The sequence below is a fragment of the Arvicanthis niloticus genome, chromosome 11, assembly GCF_011762505.2.
Source record: "Arvicanthis niloticus isolate mArvNil1 chromosome 11, mArvNil1.pat.X, whole genome shotgun sequence".
In the NCBI taxonomy this organism is placed as follows: domain Eukaryota; kingdom Metazoa; phylum Chordata; class Mammalia; order Rodentia; family Muridae; genus Arvicanthis; species Arvicanthis niloticus.
The window spans coordinates 68390883-68412671 of record NC_047668.1 but is presented as its reverse complement, the minus strand read 5'-3'; the positions used below and the strand labels follow the sequence as shown (position 1 = coordinate 68412671).

Here is a 21789-nt window from a genome sequence, read left to right as displayed (position 1 = left end):
TTTGGTTTTTAATATCATACTGTCTTCAGTCAGTTTACGATTTTGTGTTGGGACACATTCACAGCTACCTTAGGTTGCATGTGGACACAGATCGGGCTCCCCTGGGGGAGGAAGTGCCTTCCTGAACGTCACTCCATCAGCTGATGTACCCTACCCTTGATAGAAGTTCTCTTTTTATTTCTTGCACGTAGGGATTTTTCTTTATTTTATGAGCTCAAGTATGCCTGTGAAAATATTTTTTCTGCTCATGCTTGTGTGGGTTTGTAGAGGGTGTAGAAATTCACACTAGCTCGTTTTGTGTTGTTGCTGGAACCCAAAAACCAAATTGCTCTTCATGTTGCTGAAGGAAGCTTTTAAGGTCCCTTCCCAAGTCATATTGACCCCATCGCCTCTGACACGCTGAAGGATTTCATCCTGATTATACTTCTCTAGCTGCTGCAAATCCTGGGGTTCAATGGCCAGTACCCCTAAATGAGTGTGGGTGAGTGAACACACCCATAATCCCAGCACCCTTATAACACCAGCACTTGGAAAGTGGGTGAGAGATCTCACTGTGGTCTTTGGTGTGCTCTGTTGGCTTTCATACTTCCAGATCATCCTCATTACATAGGAACTTGGAGCTAACCTGAGCTACATGAGACCTTACTTCCTACTCCCACCCAAAAAGAGCAGGATTCCCCCCCCCCCCTAGAGCTAGGTTCCAGCTCTGTCACCCTGTGGTCTGGGACACCTCAGAGGTCTGTGGTCTCAGGGCGTGTAGGACTCACACTGTATTGGCAGAGAGTAAACTTCTAAAAACACAAGGGACTGGGGAGGGGGAGACGGTTGGAGATGAAGGGGGCTATCAGAAGGTAAATGTCTAGGGGAGCTCAGATAAAAGAGCTGTGGCCTGGCCAGTGTGCCCTGTGGTGACATTCCACAGCCTTTTCTCAGGACCGTGATTTAGGGGCAGAGGGATGTAGAAGCCTTGGAGTGTTCTGAATTGATTTAGGCTAGTATTTGAGTTTGGTAGACTTTTCAGACTTGGAATTTCTTCTTCTTCTTCTTCCAGGCTGTGGCCCAAGTCCATTAAATCTCCACTGAGAAACCTTGCTGTGCTCTTTGGAGTCTGTTGTGACAAGTGGGGGTTTTTGTACCTCTCTGTCTTATGTAGAGAGCAGAGGCAGAGCCTTGCAGTCTGATGGTGGGAGATAGTGGATAAAGGATCTTTCCTAGCCTGTAGATCAGTAGTCACACAAGTTATCCTGCCAAAGCCTAGGGACAGGAAGAAGTCAGGGACAAAAGACCTGCCCTGTGACTCTTTCTAAATCTTCTAATCTCTCTATCTGTAGATAAGAAGTGTTTGATGAAGATTCCTCTTTCAAATGATCGAAGCTTTGAGAAAAAAAAATGGTTGTGTAGGGTTATACTAATGGATCAAAGGGCTCAGAATGTCAGCTTTAACTCTCTCTCCTCTGTCTCCCTCCCTCCCTCCCTCCCTCCCTCCCTCCCTCCCTCCTCCCCCCCTCTGTGTGTGTGTGTGTGTGTGTGTGTGTACTTGCACACATGTGCCAGAGAGTGCTTGCAGAGGTCAGAGAGAAACTTTGTGGGGTCAGTGCTCTCCCTCCATCTTAATCTGGGTTTCTGAGACTGAACTCAGGTCATCAGCAAAGCACCTTTACCTACTAAGCCATCTTGCTGGTCCTTTGTTGTTGTTGGTATTGTTGTTTAAGTAAAAGATATTTGGCATTGGGAACTAAATCCAGCGTCTCAAGCATTCTATGCAAATGCGCTAAAGCTAAGTTACATCTTCAGACTTCTCCCCTGTTCTTTTGCTATTTAAAAAATTTTATTTATTAGTAGTGTATTTGTATGTCTGAGAAGATATGTGAGTTTAAGTATGCATGTGCCACGGTGCACAAGTGGAGGTCAGAGGACAACCTTAGGGATTCAGTTCTGCCTTTCTACCTTGATTTTTGAGGCAGGGCCTATCACGTTTCTGCCATGTTGTGTACTAACCTGCCTGTGAGCTTCTGGGCAGCTCCCATCTTGCTGTGGTAGTTGCAGATGTTCACCACCTGTCTTAGCCAGGGTGCTCTAGAGTCAAAAACTTATGGAATAAATCTATCTATCATCTATCTATCTATCTATCTATCTATCTATCCATCCATCCATCCATCTACGTATCTAAAGAGAATTTATTGGAATGACTTATAAGCTGCAGTCTAACTAATCCAACAGTGGCTGGCTGTGAATAAAAAGTCCAAAAATTCAGTAGTTGTTCAGCTCCATGAGGCTGGGTGTCTCCGCTGCTCTTCTGTATATGCTAGAGTCCCAAAAAAGTAGGCTCTGATGCCAGTAAAAGCATAAATATCCTCGAAAGGCAAGGGCAAGCAGGCAAAGAACAAACAAACCCTTTCTTCTTCCATTGTCCTTATATGGGCTTCTAGCAGAAGGTATGGCCCAGATTAACTGTCTGCCTTCCCTGCTCAAGATCCCAATCAAAAGTCTATGTCTTCCATCCTCAGGATCCGGATCAAAGGTATCTTGTCTTTCTGCCTTAAGATTCAGACCATGGGCATGCCCTCCAATTCTTGATTGTAGTTCATTCCAAATATAGTCAAGTTGACAGTCAATAATAGCCATCACACCCCACATCTGGCTATTGCACATGGGGTCCAGAGCTTCAATCAGGTTGTCATGCTTATGTAGCAATTACTTGTGCCTATCCTGAGCCATCTTGCTGGGGTTCCTTTTGGTGTTTTGAATCAGGGTCTCACATTGTACTTACTATGTAGCCTAGGTTAGTTTTAAACTTGTAGTAATCCCTCTGCCTCAGCCCCAAGTGCCAGATTACAGGTGTAAGCCTTTATACCTGGCAAGTTTTAATTATTTCTAAAATTTATTCTGCAAATCCAAGACCCCAATATGGTGGGTTTTGTTATGGCATTTGCATGCACATCTGTCATTGTACATCACTCTTACTCATTCCCTGTCCCCACCACTCTTTCCTGCCTGCTTGACTCTTGCCTGTCTCCTTCTCCACAGGAGATCTCTAACTCCTTCATGTGATGCACAGTTCATTGCAGTCTCTTTTGTTCCTCTCTCTCCCTCCCTTGAGGGATCTTCTTCCTCCACCATTCTACTGTCACAACTGACATACACATACACACACCACACATACACAGAAACATACCAACATATACAGATACACCACACACACATATCCCTCATACACACAAATACACACACACCACACATACACATACACAAACACACACACACAGACACACCACACATACACAGAAACACACACAGACATATAACACACACACACACACACAAACATATCATATACACACAGCCCACACATACATACACATCATACATATGCAAACACACAGACACACTACACATACACACAGAAACACACATATACCATACATACACATACACCCAGACACACCTCCCCACCCACAAACACACACACCGCACACACACACACACCACACATATACACACATAAACACATACACACACCATACATAAACACACACCCAGACACACACACCACACACACAAACACACACACACACACACACACACACACCCCTAGAGTGTGTATGTGAGAGAACACATGTAATATTTGTCTTTTGGAGTCTGGTTTATTTTGCTTAACACAATAATAATCTCCAGTTGTGTCCATAAGTTTTAATTATTGAAGAGATAATGATACAGAGAACTTTAAAATGTGCTTACAAATAGGTGTGACATGGTTTTAAGCCCTGTCTAATCCTGTCTCTCATAATCCTCACAATACCCTCGGGAGCTAGAAATACTTACTAGGAATGCTTCTTCTCTTCCTAGGGAAAAAGGATGTAGCTTCCTAGAAGTTAAAAATACAAAGTCACAGAGGGGGTCAAGTACTTTGTCCAAGGTCGCAGGTTGATTCCACGTGTCTGAGATTCAACACAGGCCTTGAGTCCCAGTTCCTGCTGTCATTTCAGAGTCCAAAACCTTGGGAAGGACAGAAATGTCAAGGGGATGCTTTCATCCCCTTTCAGGAAAGAAAGACTAAGGCCCAGAGTGGACAGAGTTGGGCACGGCCTTGAATTTAATGAGAACATTCAAGAACTTGTGTACTGATCTGGGGGTGAGGAAGCCTTGCTGAGAGAGCAAGGCTTGCTAGGCTGTGGGATCTGAATCCACAGAGTAGTGAGAACCAGAAGTGGTCTGAGCACTTGGAGATTAGAGGGAAAAAAAGCAGAGCACAGTGTGCTGAGTGGGTGGCCAGAGACCTAACTGCTCTTCGTGCCTCATGTGTCCCTGCTGTTCTCAACCATGGCACTAATGGCATTTAAGGCTGGATAAGTCTTGGTCAGGGGATAGTCTTGTGCCCTGTAGGAAGTTTAGTGCCATCTATGGCCTCTGCTGCATAGATGAAATAGTAGCCTGTCCAGATAAAATGTCTCCAGATGTTCCTGAATGCCCCCTGGGGCGGGGGCAGTGAATGGGCTCCAGTTGTGTATTCCTGAGCAAGGGAATCTCCTCTCTTTGTTTCTTTCTCATTGTCTGGAAGAAGGACCCTATTATGTCATGGAGTCATTTTATAGAAACTAGTACTGACTCATTTGACCAGGCACTGCTGGTCCTGATGAGGTGGGCTGAGATTTTTGGAGCCCTTCCTTGGCAATTGTCATGCTCAAGTTAGAGGCCTGGTCATCAGCAGAGTGGACGATGACGCAGTTCTCTTTCTCCCCAGATCAACATCAGTGCACAGTGTTTGGCAAAGCAGGTCTTTTACAGAGAAAATGACCTGAAATCAAAGGAATAGGAACAAGACACTTGGCATTACTGGTAATAATAATCAGACTCCTCTGAAAGACTAAAAATATTGCTTCTTTACTCTCTGATTGTTACAGGAATTCACACTTTTCAAACTTAATGTCAAGCCTTTCTTGATTTTTCTGTTGAGTGTGATCTGATGTTATCAGGTAAGGCAGTGACAAGGGACAATGCTTGTTTTTTGCTAAGACATCTCTGCTTCTGCTCTTCCCAGGAAAATGAAGTCATTCGTGGTCTTTTTTTAAAGTCTAAAAAAAATGCTAATATTTAATTATGCATATGCGTATGTGTCTGTGTAGGGTATATACACATGTGTTTTGGTGTCAGCAGAGGCCAGAAGAAGGTGTTAGAGACCCCGGAACTGGAGTTGGAGGAGGTTGTGGCACTCCATCCTCTCTGATATGGGTGCTGGAAATCGAACTTGGGTCCTCTGCAAGAACAGCACATACTCTAACTGCTGAGCCACCTCCCCAGACCTGTGTTTCTTTTTTAATTTTTAGTGATATGGGGGACATTGCAGTGTTACAATCTGCTCTACTGAGGAGTCTTGGAAGGATGACCTCATCTGGTTATAGAGACCCTTGCTTTCCGTTGCCTTCAACCTGCAAAATTTCCAAGAGAAGCCACAAGTTTACAAAACCAAAACAAAACAAAACAAAACAAAAAAACAACCAACCAAACAAACAAAAAAAACCAAAAACCAAAACCAAAAAAACCCAAAACTATAACCACAGAAGACTGTCCACAAGGCAAATTGTACACTAGCCCTTTGCACATTTTGTGGTCCATGACTTTGATTTACTGTCCATCTGATCTGCTAGCTTGTGACATGTGCCTAGTGAACACCCCTTTTAAAAACAGAGTGAAGAAAACTCAGCTCCGAAAAGCACTTGTGTCTGAGGATGGTGATCTGGGGCTGACTGTGGCTCTGCATAGGAAGCTGGGCTGTTTGTTCAGGCCACAGTTGACATCTAAGGGTCTATTGGTCCCATTGAATAGCTGTCTTCTTTTGCATCATGGAAGAATGCAGAATACCACCTTATCGTCAGCCCTGAACCAAAGACAGAGGGATGTACGACAGTAACAACTGTGAGTATTCTTGAGTTGTGAAGGTGTTGATAATGTGCCCTGAGTTCCCAGCACAGGGCTGAGTTATTTAATTATAACTTTTATGGACCAAATACCATTGTACTCATTTTATAGGGAAGGATCTGGAAATTAGAGAAATTACTTCCAGGGGTTCACATAACTCCTAAATAGTTACAGCGCACCCAAAGCCCAGGTGTTACTAGCGCCCTGTACATGCTGCTGCCCCTGCTAATTAATCACTTGTAAGACTATGAAGATGTTTAAGGGTGCTTTTGATGCCCTCAGAGAACTTTGCCTGTGAGGCTGTGGAAATCTTGAAAAGACCAATGTTAAGTTGTGAAAAAGCTGATCTCACAAATGGCTTTGGACTGTGTTGGGAGGGGAACAATATATTAACATTTAAAAAGAGCTTTCTGTCTATGACTATCAGTTTCACTGAGCAAGTTTATCATCGTCTTTGTGAATGATGTTTCTAAAGACAATATATGTCTGTCTGCATGGCATCATGCTGAACTAAGGTGATATCTTTGGGCTTCAGTTTTCTTTTTAATGAGAAGTTGAGGTATCTTGGCCTCTAGTTCTGCTTTTTTCCTTGGGTTTGTACATGCACCTGTACCTGGGCAAACCCTCTTGTAGATTTGGTTGTGAGCTTTAACCTTTAATGGCTTATCTATCTTTCCAGGCTAAGGGAAACCCTTCTCCTCTAGAGGACTAGCATCCCCTCATGAGACATTGGTCATTGGCTCCTATTGGCTTCCTGCATGTGACATCAGTTTCCAGGTATCCAGTCAAAATGCCTGATGATTTGCAGCTTCAGTCACCTGAGCCACTGGCCTGTGTGTAGAAAGGTACTGTGTACACACAGCCCGAAGCCTCGATCTCCCAGAATCTATAACCAGAGGCAGTGATAAACCAAATCGTCTTGTTTGATTAGAAGGAGCTCCTGCCTTCTCCAGGGAGAGCATGAGAAGAAGGTATTCCACTCTACATGGTGAAGAAGTTGCTAAAACTAGTCCTTGTCTTCCTGAACAGAGCCAAGTCAGGCCACAAAAGGACTTGCCACTAGAGGTGCCATTCTAGACACAAGTTTTCCTGGGAAAGTCTTGTCAAGGAGAAGGCCCATGGGAGGATGCTCTTGAATCCTACAATGAAGGGGAGTCAGAAGGATGCTTTATCTTGGTTAAAGCTTAGGGACTTCTGGAAATTCCATGATGCCTTCTTATAAGGCCTGCCACAAGAAGTCTCATATACAGGTTGAGAAGAGTCCAGGGGAGGAAGGATGGGTTTAGTGGGGCATGTTTACAAACATTGCTACAGTGTATGTAGAACTGACTGGGTAGTGGGACTTCAGGTCAGGTATCATTCCAATAACACAAATGATCTAACATCAACATAAGACAGAGTTATGGCATGCCAGCTGAAGGTATATTCTAATAGGCTTAAAAATATTGAAAGCTGTTCTTGTATGGTATGGAATAGGCACTGATAAGCAAAGTCATGGGTCAAATATAACCCAAGGGTTCCTCTCCCTAAAAATATAGTTTGTTGGCCGGGCGGTGGTGCTGCACGCCTTTAATCCCAGCACTTGGGAGGCAGAGGCAGAGGAGGTGGATTTCTGAGTTCGAGGCCAGCCTGGTCTACAGAGTGAGTTCCAGGACAGCCAGGACTACTCAGAGAAACCCTGTCTCGAAAAAACAAACAAACAAACAAACAAACAAACAATATATATATATGTATATGTATATGTATATGTATATGTATATATATAGTTTGTTGGCACATCCATCCATCCATCTATCCATCCATGTATCTATCTATCTATCCATCCATCCATCCATCCATCCACCCACTTATTATTTTGGCTACTTTTGTGTTACTCAGACTTGGTGAGGAGTTACAACACACATCACACAGTGCACAAAGCCTAAAATATTAAAAAGTTTAAGAAAAATCAATATAGAGGAAAGAAGATGTTGCTCCAATTCCTGGAACCACAGCTTTGGATCCCTATAATAATCTACCTTTCAAAGTCTTAATTTCTTAAGACATACGTATTAATGTAGATTTGTAATCACAGCATTGAGGAGACAAAACCTCAAGGATTACTGTGATTAGAGGTTATCCTGGGGTACACATACACACAGATACATAGATAGATCCATACATACACGGGTAGATGATAGATATGTTAGATAGATGATAGATAGGTGATAGATGATTGATACATAAATGATAGATAGATAATAGATATATATATATAGATGATAGATAGATGATAGACAGAACAAACATGATCAAAACACAGAAACACAAATATCTAAGTTTCTCACCCGTGAACTGGAAGCCTATAGTACACATGTCACCTAACTCATCTGGGCAATGAAGGGTTCAGAAGTGAATGTGAGAGTGCACAGCTAGTGTGAAGGAGGAGCACCAAGTACTTAGGTGGAGCACAGGAGGACGACATGACAAGAAGGGACTTCTAGGGAAGACAGGGTTCTCAGCAACGGGAAAGGATAAGGGTGTGAATGATTAAGGTGCTTTGTAGACACATGTAAACCTGCCACAGGAAAAAAAAGTTCTTCCCCTTGGTAGAGGTCAAAAGGAAATAAATAATAACGGCTGTGAGAACCCCGTGTATGGTTGTATTTGTGTCAGCTAATATATAGTTTTGAGACAAGTTAAGGTGGGTTATTAAAATGAATAAGAAAGAAATAACAGCTATGGCCATCTTGAGAGGAGGCGGAAGCCATTTGTAAGTGTAGAGTTCAGTGTGTGTGGTGCAGACATGAGTCTGGAGGTGAGTTTTACCTACCAGGAGCTTCGGCAAAGAGCTCAGAGAAGAAAAAGGGTGATTTTGGGCTATACTGCACTGGTATACAGGAGACTGCTCCTCATTTAGCTGAAAAGCAAGCCTTGCTGGGTATCTTATGGCTTTATTTGCTGCACTGTCTGCTAGGGTGGCCTACCATAGGCTGCTTAATCATGTCGGGTGGCCAGATTCTTGATTCTGAAATGAAAGCTTAAGCAAAGTCATTAAAACATCTGACAGTGGTGTTCTAGAAAGCTCTTCAAAGGTGTCTTGGTCTGTCCTTTCCCAAGCCTGACTTTGAGTTGAGTTCTGGACTGTGCCCTTCTCCCCTCCCTTCTGCCCTCCCTCCTGCCCTCCCTTCTCCCCTCCCTTCCCTTCCATCTTTCCCATCTCCCCATCACCTCTCTCTTTCCTCTTCTATCTCTTTTCTCTCTCTTGTTCATTTTTTTTTTGTTCTGAGGCTCAGACCTAGGGCCTTGCATACATATTGTGTAGGCACACGTGTTGTATGGCAATTCACTTTTTGACCCGACATCCCCTCAGAGGGAGGAGGAGGCTCACGAGACTCTGGGAGCTCACAAAACTTAAATTGTTCATGAATTCCCTCTCCAAGGCTACAAAAGCAAGTTAACAATTTCTTGGGGGAGAGGAGATTCTCTTCAGAGTTGTCTGTGAGTTGTGTAGGGAACCCAAGGGTTGTGGCTTTCGTGAGTTGTAAATGGAACCAGGGTGTGCTTTCTGGTGACACAGATTCATGCTCCATTCATAAATAACTACAATAAGCCCACTGATCTTTTTTCCCAAGGTGGGCGGAGTCATTTCTTTGGTGTGCTGTATGTGCCTTATCTGGGTGAATAGATATTTGCTCACATTTCCTCAGGCAAAGTCACACAATGGCTGGGCAAGCACTCAGAGCTATATGCCTAGCCTTTGCTTTTTAAAAAGTGTCTTTTTCTTTTTTAGTGAGGATTTTGCTTTGTAGCTCAGGCTGGCCTTAAATTTGTGATCTACTGGTCTCTGGATTGTGAGTACTTAGGAGGAGCATGTGCTATCTTGCCAGGCTTAGATATTGCCTTTCATTTCTAATTTATCACTTCTGGTTTTTAAGTTAGCCAGAAATGATTTCCATCACTTCTTCCATGATCATCCATCTATCCACCCAACCATCCATCTATCCATCCATCCATCTATCCACCCATCCATCCATCTATCCATCCATCCATCTATCCATCCATCTATCCACCCAACCATCCATCTATCCATCCATCTACCCATCCATCCATCCATCTATCCATCCATCCATCTATCCATCCATCCATCTATCCACCCAACCATCCATCTATCCACCCAACCATCCATCTATCCATCCATCCATCTATCCATCCATCCATCCATCCATCCATCCATCCATCTATCCATCCATCTATCCATCCATCCATCTATCCATCCATCTATCCATCCATCTATCCATCCATCCATCCATCCATCCATCCATCCATCCATCTATCCATCCATCTATCCATCCATCCATCTATCCATCCACCCAACCATCCATCTATCCATCCATCCATCTATCCATCCATCCATCCATCCATCCATCCATCCATCCATCTATCCATCCATCTATCCATCCATCCATCTATCCATCCATCTATCCACCCAACCATCCATCTATCCATCCATCTACCCATCCATCCATCCATCTATCCATCCATCTGTCCATCCATCCATCCATCCATCCATCCATCTATCCATCCATCTGTCCATCCATCTATCCACCCATCCATCCATCTATCCATCCATCTATCCATCCATCTATCTATCCACCCATCCATCCATCTATCCATCCATCCATCTATCCATCCACCCAACCATCCATCTATCCATCCATCCATCTATCCATCCATCCATCCATCCATCCATCCATCCATCCATCTATCCATCCATCTATCCATCCATCCATCTATCCATCCATCTATCCACCCAACCATCCATCTATCCATCCATCTACCCATCCATCCATCCATCCATCTATCCATCCATCCATCCATCTATCCATCCATCCATCTATCCACCCATCCATCCACCCATCCATCCATCCATCCACCCATCCATCCATCTATCCATCCATCTATCCATCCATCCATCCATCCATCCATCCATCCATCTATCCATCCATCTATCCATCCATCCATCCATCCATCCATCCATCCATCTATCCATCCATCCATCTATCCACCCATCCATCCATCTATCCATCCATCCATCCATCCATCCATCCATCCATCCATCCATCCATCCTCCATGGTCAAAGAATCCTAACCTGAATATCCACAGACACCCAAACAATGTCCAATCACATGTGAGCATGGGGCTGTGGGAGATGAAGTGAGGAGAAAATGAACTACGGGCAGGCTCTGGGAATAAGAACCTGGACCCAGGGAGGGAAGAAGTGTGGAAGCCCTTGGGGCTGTGATATTGTGAGCTGTTTGTGTCTCATGCAACAAATGACATCGAGGAGTGTAGACTTTGATTTTTTTTAAACCTACTTTAATAAGGGTACTTCAACTTCCGCTTCTAGCCCACCATCCAAACGTAGGGCAGAAAAGATGGTTAATAGGACAAGGGCATGTGGACCTGTTTAGAAGTAATTCTTTAGGGGGATTCCAATCTTCGTTTGTCAGGATACCAGCAGTCTAGTTCAGTAGGATACCAAACAGAAATCAGTTGCCGTGGCATGATCCAAGAGAAACAGTCAGACCTCGGATGAATCAGTAGGAGCCAGGGGGAGTGACCAGAACCAGCTGGGACACCAGGAGAAGTTCTCTGCAGTGTCACTCTCAATGAAGTTAAAGATCAGCAAAGGCCAGAGACCAAGGAAGCTTGCAAAGCCAGCTATGGCAAGTTCCCCGCCACTGTCCATCATTGTCACTGTCCATCATTGTTCGTTGAGTCCATTTATACTCTCTCCAAATATCACGTGTTCTCCCACGGATCCTGCCTCAGCAATATATCACATGAGTCTGTATCACATGACACTTTCATTTCAGGAGGACCTATAGAGGCTCTTGAATAGGTAGAGGACTTGAATCTGATTTTTAAAAAATTATACCTTAGGTGGTTTTTTTTTTGTTTGTTTGTTTTTTTTTTTTTTGCATTTGTATGTGTCTTAGTCAGTGTTCTATTGCTGTTAAGAGACACCATGACTAAGGCACCTCTTATGAATGAAAGCATTTCATTGGGGCTGGCTCACAGTTTCAGAGATTTAGTCTATTATCATGGTGGGAAGCATGAAGGCACGCAGGCAGTCTTGATGCTGGAGCAGTATCGCTGGGCGTTCTCCATCTGAATCCTCAGACAGCGGGAAGAGAGTGACACTGGACCTGCCTAGGGCTTTTGAAATCTCAAGAACCATCCATAGTGACACATTTTCTCCAACAAGGCCACACCTCCTGATCCTTCTCAAGTAGTGCTACTCCTTGGTGACTAAGCGTTCAAATATAGTAGCCCATGGGGACCATTCCTACTCAAACTACCACAATATGTGTTTGTGTGTGTATTCACATGTCTGGGTGGATGCGCACACACGCGTGTGTTCATGCAACCTGTGGACTAGAGATCAACATCAGATGTTTTTCTCAGCTGCTCTCCACCTTATTTTTTGAGACAGAGCCTCTCACTGAACCTGGAGGTCATGGAGTCAGCTAATCTGTCAGGGTAACTAACTCCTGGGATCTTATTTGCTTGTCTCTTGCCTGCCCCTCTCATCCCTATCTCACAGGCCTAAGATTACAGGTACAAGCCCCATTGCTACACCTAGCTGTCATGTAGTACTCGGGATCTGAACTCAGATTTTCATGGTTGCAAAAGTGATTCTCTTCCCCACCCGTTCAGATGCTTCCACACTAAAGTTGAGGAATTTATTTAAAAAATAAATTCCCAGATCCTTTACATTTTATTCTAAAAGCGGCTTTTATGTCTCCTGGCAGGAATGCTGGTGAGGGTGAGGGTGGACTTGTGGAGGTGGGGTTATGCTCAGGGTCCACAGGATAGACCAGGGGTCTGCTCTGGGCTCAGATAGTGAGGTTAGCCGCAAGAGAAAAATGGTGAGAATCAACTCAAAGACATTCTTGGATTCAATGACATTCTTGTCCCGGGGAACACACAGGAGGTACCAGGGAAGAGCTGTTGAGTTATGAGCTGTACTCAGATCCTGAGTACCACATAACAGTTAGGTACAGCCTGGGGCTGCCATGCCACAGACTTCCCAAGACCCACAGCTGCCAGGCCCACAAACACAGAGAAGACACATGCAGCCTATCATTCCAGTTAGCTCCTCTTCTCCATCCCCTACCCCCCGGGATGTGTGTGTGGTGAGACAGGAGATTGCAATAGAAAGTGACAGGGATGATTAAAGGCATGGCAAATCAGGGCCATGAGGAAAGGTTAAAGGGATGGCAGCTATTTAGCCTGGAGAGGGGTGGCGTGGAACACTTCCCATCAGGTCTGTGCAGAGTGGTTATTAGATGCATGCGAGGCAGCCTCCCCACTTAGCCACAGATCTGGGGATGACGGCACCCCCAAACTGGCCAGGCACTTCTGTGGGGGTGGGGGCGAGGCCGCTCTGGAGACAGGTGGAGGCATAATTATAAAGGCTCTTTTGTGGTCTCTGACGGCCCCTCTCTCCTCCCCTTTGTTGTCTGCATCTGTCATTATGTCGTGCAAACCACAGCCAGGCCTTTTGACAGCACAAATATCTGCTTTCCTACACACTTGGAAGGTAATGTGGCTATAAACTTGACAAGTTAGATAAATGCCGGTACAAAGGGGAGACTGTGTCTAGTTTTGTCGAGTCTCGTGACTGGCCTCATCCCCAACCAGCATGAATCTTCCTTTCCTCCATCACCTCCAGCCTTCTCTAGTCTATCTGGTTCCTGATCGACAGTCCAGAAGTTCTTATTTACCCTACATCCTTCCCAGATCTGTCACTCTGACACGTTGTAAGGTCTTTTGTTTCTTCCCAGGTCAGACATACTTTGTTTCATGCCTTTTTTTTTTTTTTTTCATTTAAAAAGTTGGAAACATTTTCTGGTTTTGCTGTTTCTGTTTTTCACTCCCATGGCCAGGCTGCCGTAGCATATATACAGGCCAGCAAGCCTCAGTTTCCCCTGGGACAGACCCAGAGGCCGTTTGGCCTGAGCCTTCTCAGATTCCCGTTAAAGTAACAAGAGCCTACTCTGATTCTCAATTGAGAATGTAAAGGAATAGGATGTTGAAGGAAGCAGGCTGCTTACGAGCCATTCAGCCATAGACTTCTGTCCTAGCATTGGCCATGATCAGGTGGGGGCCTGGGACTTCCAGAGGTAAAATGTATTTTGTGTTAGTCTTGCTATTGAAAAATTGGGAGTATTAACTAACTTTACTTGACATGAGTATGATCTCTTAGGCTGACTCCAAAGGCCACCTTCCCACCAAGAAGGAAGGAAGGAGTGTAGACCTCCCTGTCAGCCATTTTACCATGCCAGAGACCACATTTGCCATGGCAAGCTCACCTCAGGAGGTCAAAGGTGTCAACCAAGATGGGTCAGAGGCCTGGGGATAGAAATGGGCAGAGATGACTCAGTTAAGAATTCCGAGACACGCCGAGCCCAGAGCAGTGTGTCGTGCTCTTCTCCCTGTAGATGTGGGGACAGGCAGACGGGAGGTCTGGTTTGCATGCTTTAGGATTCTGCAGCGTGAAGCTCGGGGATGACACGACACCCACCAAGACATGGTGCTGGACACTGGAACATAGAACTGCCTGCCATTCTGGAGCTTTGATGACCTCTTCTCTAAGACTGATCACACTCCTGAACAGCAGGCAAGGCTCCCAATACACAGAGCTGCCACAGAGACAATTTGTTCTCAACAGGAGTAATCAGGTGGAATGATGGAGCCAAGGAAGAGGCCGAGCAGGCCTGGGCCTCTGAGACCTGGACATTTCTCATTTTAATGCATATCCAGTGTCCCCAGCAGTTTGGCAGTGACCAGTTTGAGAACAACTAATGGCCTGGGTGCTGCATTTTTCCTTGGAGTGTTGCTGCCTCTCTTGATGGTGTTGGTAGCCTTCTTCTTCTTCTTCTTCTTCTTCTTCTTCTTCTTCTTCTTCTTCTTCTTCTTCTTCTTCTTCTTCTTCTTCTTCTTCTTCTTCTCCTTCTCCTCCTCCTCCTCCTCCTCCTCCTCCTCCTCCTCCTCCTCCTCCTCCTCCTCCTCCTCCTCCTCCTCCTCCTTCTCCTTTTCCTCCTCCTTCTTCTCCTCTTCCTTCTCCTCCTCCTCCTTCTCCTCTTCCTTCTCCTCCTCCCCTTCCTCATTAACCTCCTCCTTCATCCTCTTCCTCTTCTCCCTCTTCTTCTTCTTCCTCTTCCTCTTCTTCATCTTTTTCCTTCTCACTTCTGATCCTCTTCTGCATTTTCCTGCCACAAGCAGAGAGGAAGCACAGGAGTCCTTGAATCTGCATCTCTGTGCTCCATTCTGCTGGAAAACTCAGAACAATTCCTATTATTTTCAGTTCCCAGACCTTGAATGTGTCAGGCTTCGGGTTCACTTCCTACATCTCTCTCCGGCGCCCGGATCTGCAAGTAATTTAACCTTGTTTTTATAGAGCGCAAAGACGTTCCGCTTGTTTACATTGGAGACAAATTTTCCTCAATTGACGCAATCCTATTGATGAAATAATGACTTTCTTCCTCATTTAAAGGTAATTTTGGCTGGTGTCATGACATGCAAGAGAAAGTGAAAGGCCTCTGTGTCCCGCTGCGTGAAGGGCAGGCTCCGATGGTTCCCAGCCGAGGTTTTCTCTCACCTGTTCTGAAGCATCTCAGGCGGTTCAGGAAGGCTGGTGCCCAGCAGAGGAGGTTGGCTTAACAGCCAGTCCTTGATTAGGGAAATCAGAAAGCAACCTTGACTGGGTAATGAATGCCAAGGTTGGGCAGGATAGATGTACATTGTATCAACAATGCCTTGATTTATTTTCCAGATTCTTAACATCTAATCAGCTAGGGCCTGCACTTTCACTGTGGTTTGTTTTTGCTTTTGTTTTTTAAAGGTCACATCACGTGACAGCCAGGACATGCTATTTTGGTCAAGGATTTAAAATCAAAGGGATGGATTTGAGTGTCAGGGAGATGGCAAGAGGCACATAGCTGAGGGGTGGGGGAAGACCTTAGCTTCCTCTGGGTCTAGTTGCTCACGAGGAAGCAGGGAGAGCCAGATTCAGTGACTTCTAAGACCTTCTCCTTTCAGTTCTGTGATGCAAGGAAACCAAGAGGCCTCTGTTAATTCTTGCTTCCGTTCCAGGTCCTTGGGCCGTGTATTTTGATAAAGATAAGAGCGGAGGACATTTGGGTGGATGAACCCTCTTCCATTACTTTTCAGTGAGGCTGGGACAATACATTCTGTGTTAGCAGTGCCGTTTGAGAACGAGATATCCTCATACATTCTAGGGGTCCTGTGGGTTGGGAATGCATATTATGCAATAACTTTTAAAATAGTTTAGTAGAAACTTGGGTTGTAGCTCAGGGCTAGGAGGCTTGTTTAGCATGTGCAAGGTCTATCTGGGCTTGATTTACATCACTACAAAAGCATTTTAAGAAAAAAAAGTAATTTGTAAATACCCGGGGATGTATTTCTAAAAGCAAACCCAGAGTAGCATAGATACCACGGCCTCACGGTACCCAAGAGCCAGTGGCTGAGGTGTTTTAGGTTGCTTAGTCTGTTGTAGGCACCAGCGAGGCATTCCCTTGTTTTCTCTTCAACAGAGGTCAACAGGCATTTTTGTGAAGAAGCTAGAGAGCAAATATTTCAGGCTCTTCAGACTAGAAGGTCTTTGGCGCTGGGATACAGCTTCTGTGGGAGGTAACCTGTAAATGTGTGTGGCTGTGTTCCCATAAACTTTATTTGTGGGCCCTGGCATTAGAATTTCACGTTCTCCTTAGGAGTCACAGGTGTTCTTCTCTTGATTTTGTTGGTCACTTAGAATGTAAAATCCATTTTTTTCCCCCTCATAGGTGGTGAGCTAGATTTGGTCAGTAGATGGGGATCTGTTCTTTGGGACAGTCCTTTAACGAGGGACCATTAACAGACAAGGAAATCAAGGCTTACTTAAAGTAGATTAAGAACTAGTCTATTATCTTTTCTTGGATACAGGGTCTCTGGTATCCCAGGCTGGCTTCAGACTCGATGTGCGCCAGAATGCACAGTGTATGAGGTCCGCTGCGGACTGAGGCCAGAGCTTTGTGCGTGCTAGGCCAACAGCTTACCAGCTGGAGTTCATCGTTAGCCTGAGCAGAGAGTCTTGTCTACTAGCTCGAACTTTTCAGAGACATCAAACGAGATGGACGGGTAGGCTTAGGGATTCGGTTCCCTATTTTCAATGCCGTTAAAAAGAGGTACTTCAGGGAGAGGAAGGATGGGTTGGAGGTTTCTGGGGGGGACAGGAAAGGGGATAACATTTGAAATGTAAATGAAGAAAATATCTAATGAAAGAAAAAAAGAGGTGCTTTATGGCAATTCAGATTCAAAACATAAGCAAGACCAGTCCCTGCCCAGGCTAGGAGATCTCAGGCTGGCTTAGGAGTTGTACAGGACAATGGCTTTAAAGGGCGTTGCCTGGAAGTAAGGGGTGTGGGGGAGAAACTTGCTCTGTGAGTGTAGGGTTGTGGATGAGGCTAAGAGTTCCTTGTTTGTTGGGAGCAGGGGATTGTCAGGTTGGCGCCTCTGTAGGATGGAGTCCAGGCTGAGGGAGGATGAGGAAGCCCTCCATGTCTCCAGTCTCCTCCCAGTCTGTGGTTAAAGTTGATACATTTTGGAAAGTTCTCTACTGTTTCCCCTAACTCTTAATGTTTCTAAGATGAGCAGGTTTTCTCTCCAGAGCTAAACTGTCTCATTCCAGGGTTGACTGCAGTCCTGTCCTGTCCTCTGAGACTGGGCTTCGAGGAGTCCAGTTGCCTGTTCAGGAATGTTAGCAGATGCTGGTGCTGAGGACCACAGAGAAGGGGGAGGGGAGGCGCGGAGGCATTGTAGCCCTTCACCAATGTAGTTGACAGGCAGCTAATGTGTGTGGGCTTCAAATCCAGGAGCCCCCCGCTGTGAGGCACTGGGATTCTGTTAGCTGGATAATGAAGCTGAGGATCAGATTTGGGAGCAACCAGAGGGTGTTAGTGCCAGTCCAGAACACTCTGCCTTCCACGGCATCCAACCCTTAATGGGGCTGGGCTGAGGACTGGGCAGAGCTGCAGTTCTTGCCTGAAAACTTGGTGCTGTGTGACTTGGGTAAGTTGCTTGACCTCTCTGAGTTTATGTTTCTTCCCCTATATCAGGGTCGGCTTACATAGCTACCATGAACAGAGAAGGAGGAGGACATGAAGAGGCCTAAGCAGTACCAGGTACAAGTTTTCTGCAGGGATGCTTTCTGTTGTCTCTTTCAAAGTAATTTGGTTTTGTGAAGTTGACTGACGAATTGGTCTTCAGATTGGATTCTCCAGGGCCTAGCACAGAGCCCGGCACTGTGAGTGTGGAGATACTCGGTAAATATTTATTCAAGGAGTGGATGCTTTTATCTATTGATGCCAGACATCTGGATATCCAAGAACTTCAAGATGGTGGAGTTTTGACTTTCCATCTGAGCGTTGGATGTCATACTCTGATACAAGCTCTGGAGATGATTTGTAACAATAGGGACACAGCAGCGTGCACTTGAGGATGCAGGCTGGCTGTGGCAGGCGGGGGAAATCTACGGTGGCCTTTCAAAGGACTCCAGCATGTGGCTGGGTGTATCTGTGACCCATCCACTCGTCCATTCATCCAATCATCCAGCTGGGGCCGTCAGAGGTTTGGGGCCTCTTTGAGTACACAGTGAAGAACATTCATGTGCATCCTGGCCATTCGCTGTTTGTTGGTAAGCAGAGGCTTCTAAACTGCTTATGGGGGCTTGGAAACCTCCGGTATGCTAGACATTTCTCCCAGGTTCTGCAGCTGCTTTTGTATTCCATCTCTGAAGGATCATCCTCACGCCATTTTACAGGCGTGTTCTCTTGTCTGCAGGGGATGTCACTGTCTCTAAATGTCCTGAGCTACAATGAGAGGGACTGGGCACAGGCATGGATCCTGAGCTGGGGATTATGGGAAACTACCCACTGGACTTTGGGGAATAACACCTGAAGTCAAAAGACAGGGAAAGAGGGCTGGTGAGATGGCTCAGTGGTTAAGAGCACCGACTGCTCTTCAGGAGGTCATGAGTTCAAATCCCAGCAACCACATGGTGGTTCACAACCATCTGATGCCCTCATATGGTGTCTGAAGACAGCTACAGTGTACTTTGGGTAGGAGTGAGCAGGGTCTGGAGCAAGTGTGGCCAGAGTAAGAGGAAGAAGGGAAGGGAAAAAAAAAAGGCAAGTAAAGAATGGCAACATCACCATCATCATCATCAATTTTTATGTGTGTTTATAATGTTTCCTTATTGCTTTAAAAAAGTAATTCAGGCACATAGCAGGTACCATCAGGTCCACTGGATGATTCTTACATGAAAATGATAAGGTTCTTAGTTTTGGAGGGCTTGTATTTTTGTGGTATATGCTACCATGGGTTTTCCTATTAACTAGCATTTTCTTGTTTCCAGGATACTGGCTGCCACCAATACATCAGTGTTTTCCCCCTTTGTTCTGCCAGCTATTTTCAATACACTATGACATAAAACAAGGTGAAAACAACTCAAAAAGATAAGCTTGCTTGTGCTGCTCATAAGTCTGGGAGCCCCTCACAGGCATGGACTTTGGAACCTGACCTCAGGATCTGACTGATGGGGGCCAGATACTCTTCCCTGAAGTTGCTAGGACGATTTAAAACTAATTCAGGCTCTCAGGTTTGATAGCAGGTACCTTTATCCTCCAAGCTATCCTATGGGTCCCAAAGCTGAGTTTAAAAAATACTTTGATCATATTTGGTTATCTCTTTATTTCTTTTTGGAAAATCCTGGTGTTAGAGAAAACAGTTATAGATGAGACCTTCCTCTGTGAGGCTGCTGCAGCTCTAAAACCCAGTTGCAAAATGTTGGGCTTTGGTTTGACAGACACCCACTAGAGTCCCTCTAGTAACACCCTGTGTGTCTTTCTGTGAGCTTAGGGAACTGACCTGTTCGAGGTTGGGGCAGGTGCTCTGAAATGATGGTTTCTTGTCTGGGTAGCAGGGCTGTTCCCAGAGCAGGGAGTTTGCCCTGTACGATGGCCACAAGGCTGGGTTACACTAATGACTCCCTACACTGCCATGAGTGCCCCGAGGCTGGAGGACCAGGATTAGTCCTTTCCTTTGGGTGTCCTTCTGTCTTTGCTTTAATTCACCTCAGCTCTCCCAGCGGAAGCCACCGACACAACTGACCCATTCCAGAGGCAGTCCTGACCTGGTAGGAAAGGGCTATGGAGTCTTAGCAAGCCCCTGGAGGGTGGAGAGGCTCAAATCAGCCTTCATGTTTTCAATCAGCCACAACTGTGCCTCAGTTGAAGCTCAGAGGTATTAGCTCTGCTCTGAGATGGTATTAAAGCATGTTCTTCAGACATGGATCCAGAGGCCCCAGCACTTGCAGCCTCCTGGGTAAAGAGATCCTCCTCTCAGTTCCTTCACCATCATGTCTGCCTGCACACTGCCATGCTTCCTGCTATGATGATAATGGACTGAACCTCTGACATTAAGCCAGCCCCAATTAAATGTTGTCCTTTATAAGAGTTGCGGTGGTTAATGTGTCTCTTTGCAGCAATGGAAATCTAACTAAGACACTGGGTGTGTCAGAGGCAGCCTGGCTTTCGAAATCTCCTTCTCATCCCACCCCCCAAAGGCATCTGTAGAGATCTCCTTAACCCGACATCTATCTGGTCACGGTCTTGTCTAAGGACTTTGCTCGCCTGGAGGCTGAAGCTGTCCTCTGGTTTGCTGGGCACTTTTGATGGAGGGAAATCGGGTCCGTTCTCCTGCATCTTCCTCTCAGGACAATTCTAATAGGGCTTTAAAAGGTAACATCCCAGAGCTGCAAATCCTCAGCAGCTGCCTGGAGGAGGTGATTGGAGAAGATAAGCAGCTGGGAGTGGGGTGGGAGCCATGTCATGGAAGCAGACACAGAGGTCAGGTACATGGTGGACAGGCAGCCTCATGGTGAAAGAGGTAGGCTGGCCTTAGAAAAAGAGTAAAGAAGCCCAAAGAATCAGATCAGTCTTTGTCTTTTGGGTAAATCTCTGTTTGTGGGGGCTCCATCCTGGGAAGTGATTAGCTCGGGAGAGACAGATTTCTCAGTGTCTACAGGAAGCCTCATGGGTCTGAACTGTTACTAATACCTACTGAGCCCTCATCTGGAAAAAGGCAGGACAAGGGTGGTTGTAGCGATACATTTTAGTGTTTGAGAGACAGCGTTGAAAGTGGAGAAGCTAAGGAGAGTATAAAATTCGTCAGGGTGTCTGCATGCAGGCAAATGGACACACTGATGGTAGACAACAGGTGCTGGACCTCCGACAGAGGACCTGGGCTTGTTTGTACAGAACGAGCCTAGGAGCCTACAAGGCCGGGCTCAACATCTGGATTCTTAAGTATGTCTGTCTACCCTGGTTTCCTTCTAAGTGGACTCTGACATTGTGACTTATCATCACAATATGCCTTTTGTTTGCTGTTTGTGGAGAAGAGCTATTGGGGGTGGAGGGGCACTTGGAAGTTGAACCAGGACTCCGTGGCTACCTGGGATGGCCTTCTGACAGAGCCTATCTCACTAGGAATTTGTAGACAGAGAGGAAATTTTCTTGCCAGAACCCCTTCAGTGCAGTACCTGGACTGACGTGGGGAGCAGTTGGAAAGTAAGCTACGGGGCCTCTGAACTCCCTGCGCAGGGCATCTATCAGCTCCAAGCTCGGTGACCAGGCTGTATTACTTTTCTGTCAGGGAAAATCTTACAAGAGTGGAACTCTCCAGTGGTCTCTGAGTCCATTTCTCAGGGTGACCAAAAAGGACCCTTCAAAGATGACAGGAAGAGTCTGGGAGTTTGGATAGTGTGA

At 45.6% G+C, this 21789-nt stretch overlaps 1 long non-coding RNA gene across 2 annotated transcripts in view; it reads left to right on the top strand.

Moving 5' to 3' along the window:
• The window catches only part of LOC143443921 (uncharacterized), a 56888-nt gene extending 36404 nt beyond the window's left edge, over positions 1-20484 (top strand). Inside the window, exons 1-3 of one of the 2 annotated variants that reach the window (XR_013113337.1) lie at positions 15064-15461; positions 18082-18659; positions 19380-20484. This is a non-coding gene — a long non-coding RNA (uncharacterized LOC143443921). Of the gene's footprint in view, positions 1-15063; positions 15462-18081; positions 18660-19379 lie in introns of those variants that run through there. The other variant, XR_013113336.1, reaches the window with a different exon arrangement.
• The last annotated feature ends 1305 nt before the right edge of the window (positions 20485-21789 follow it).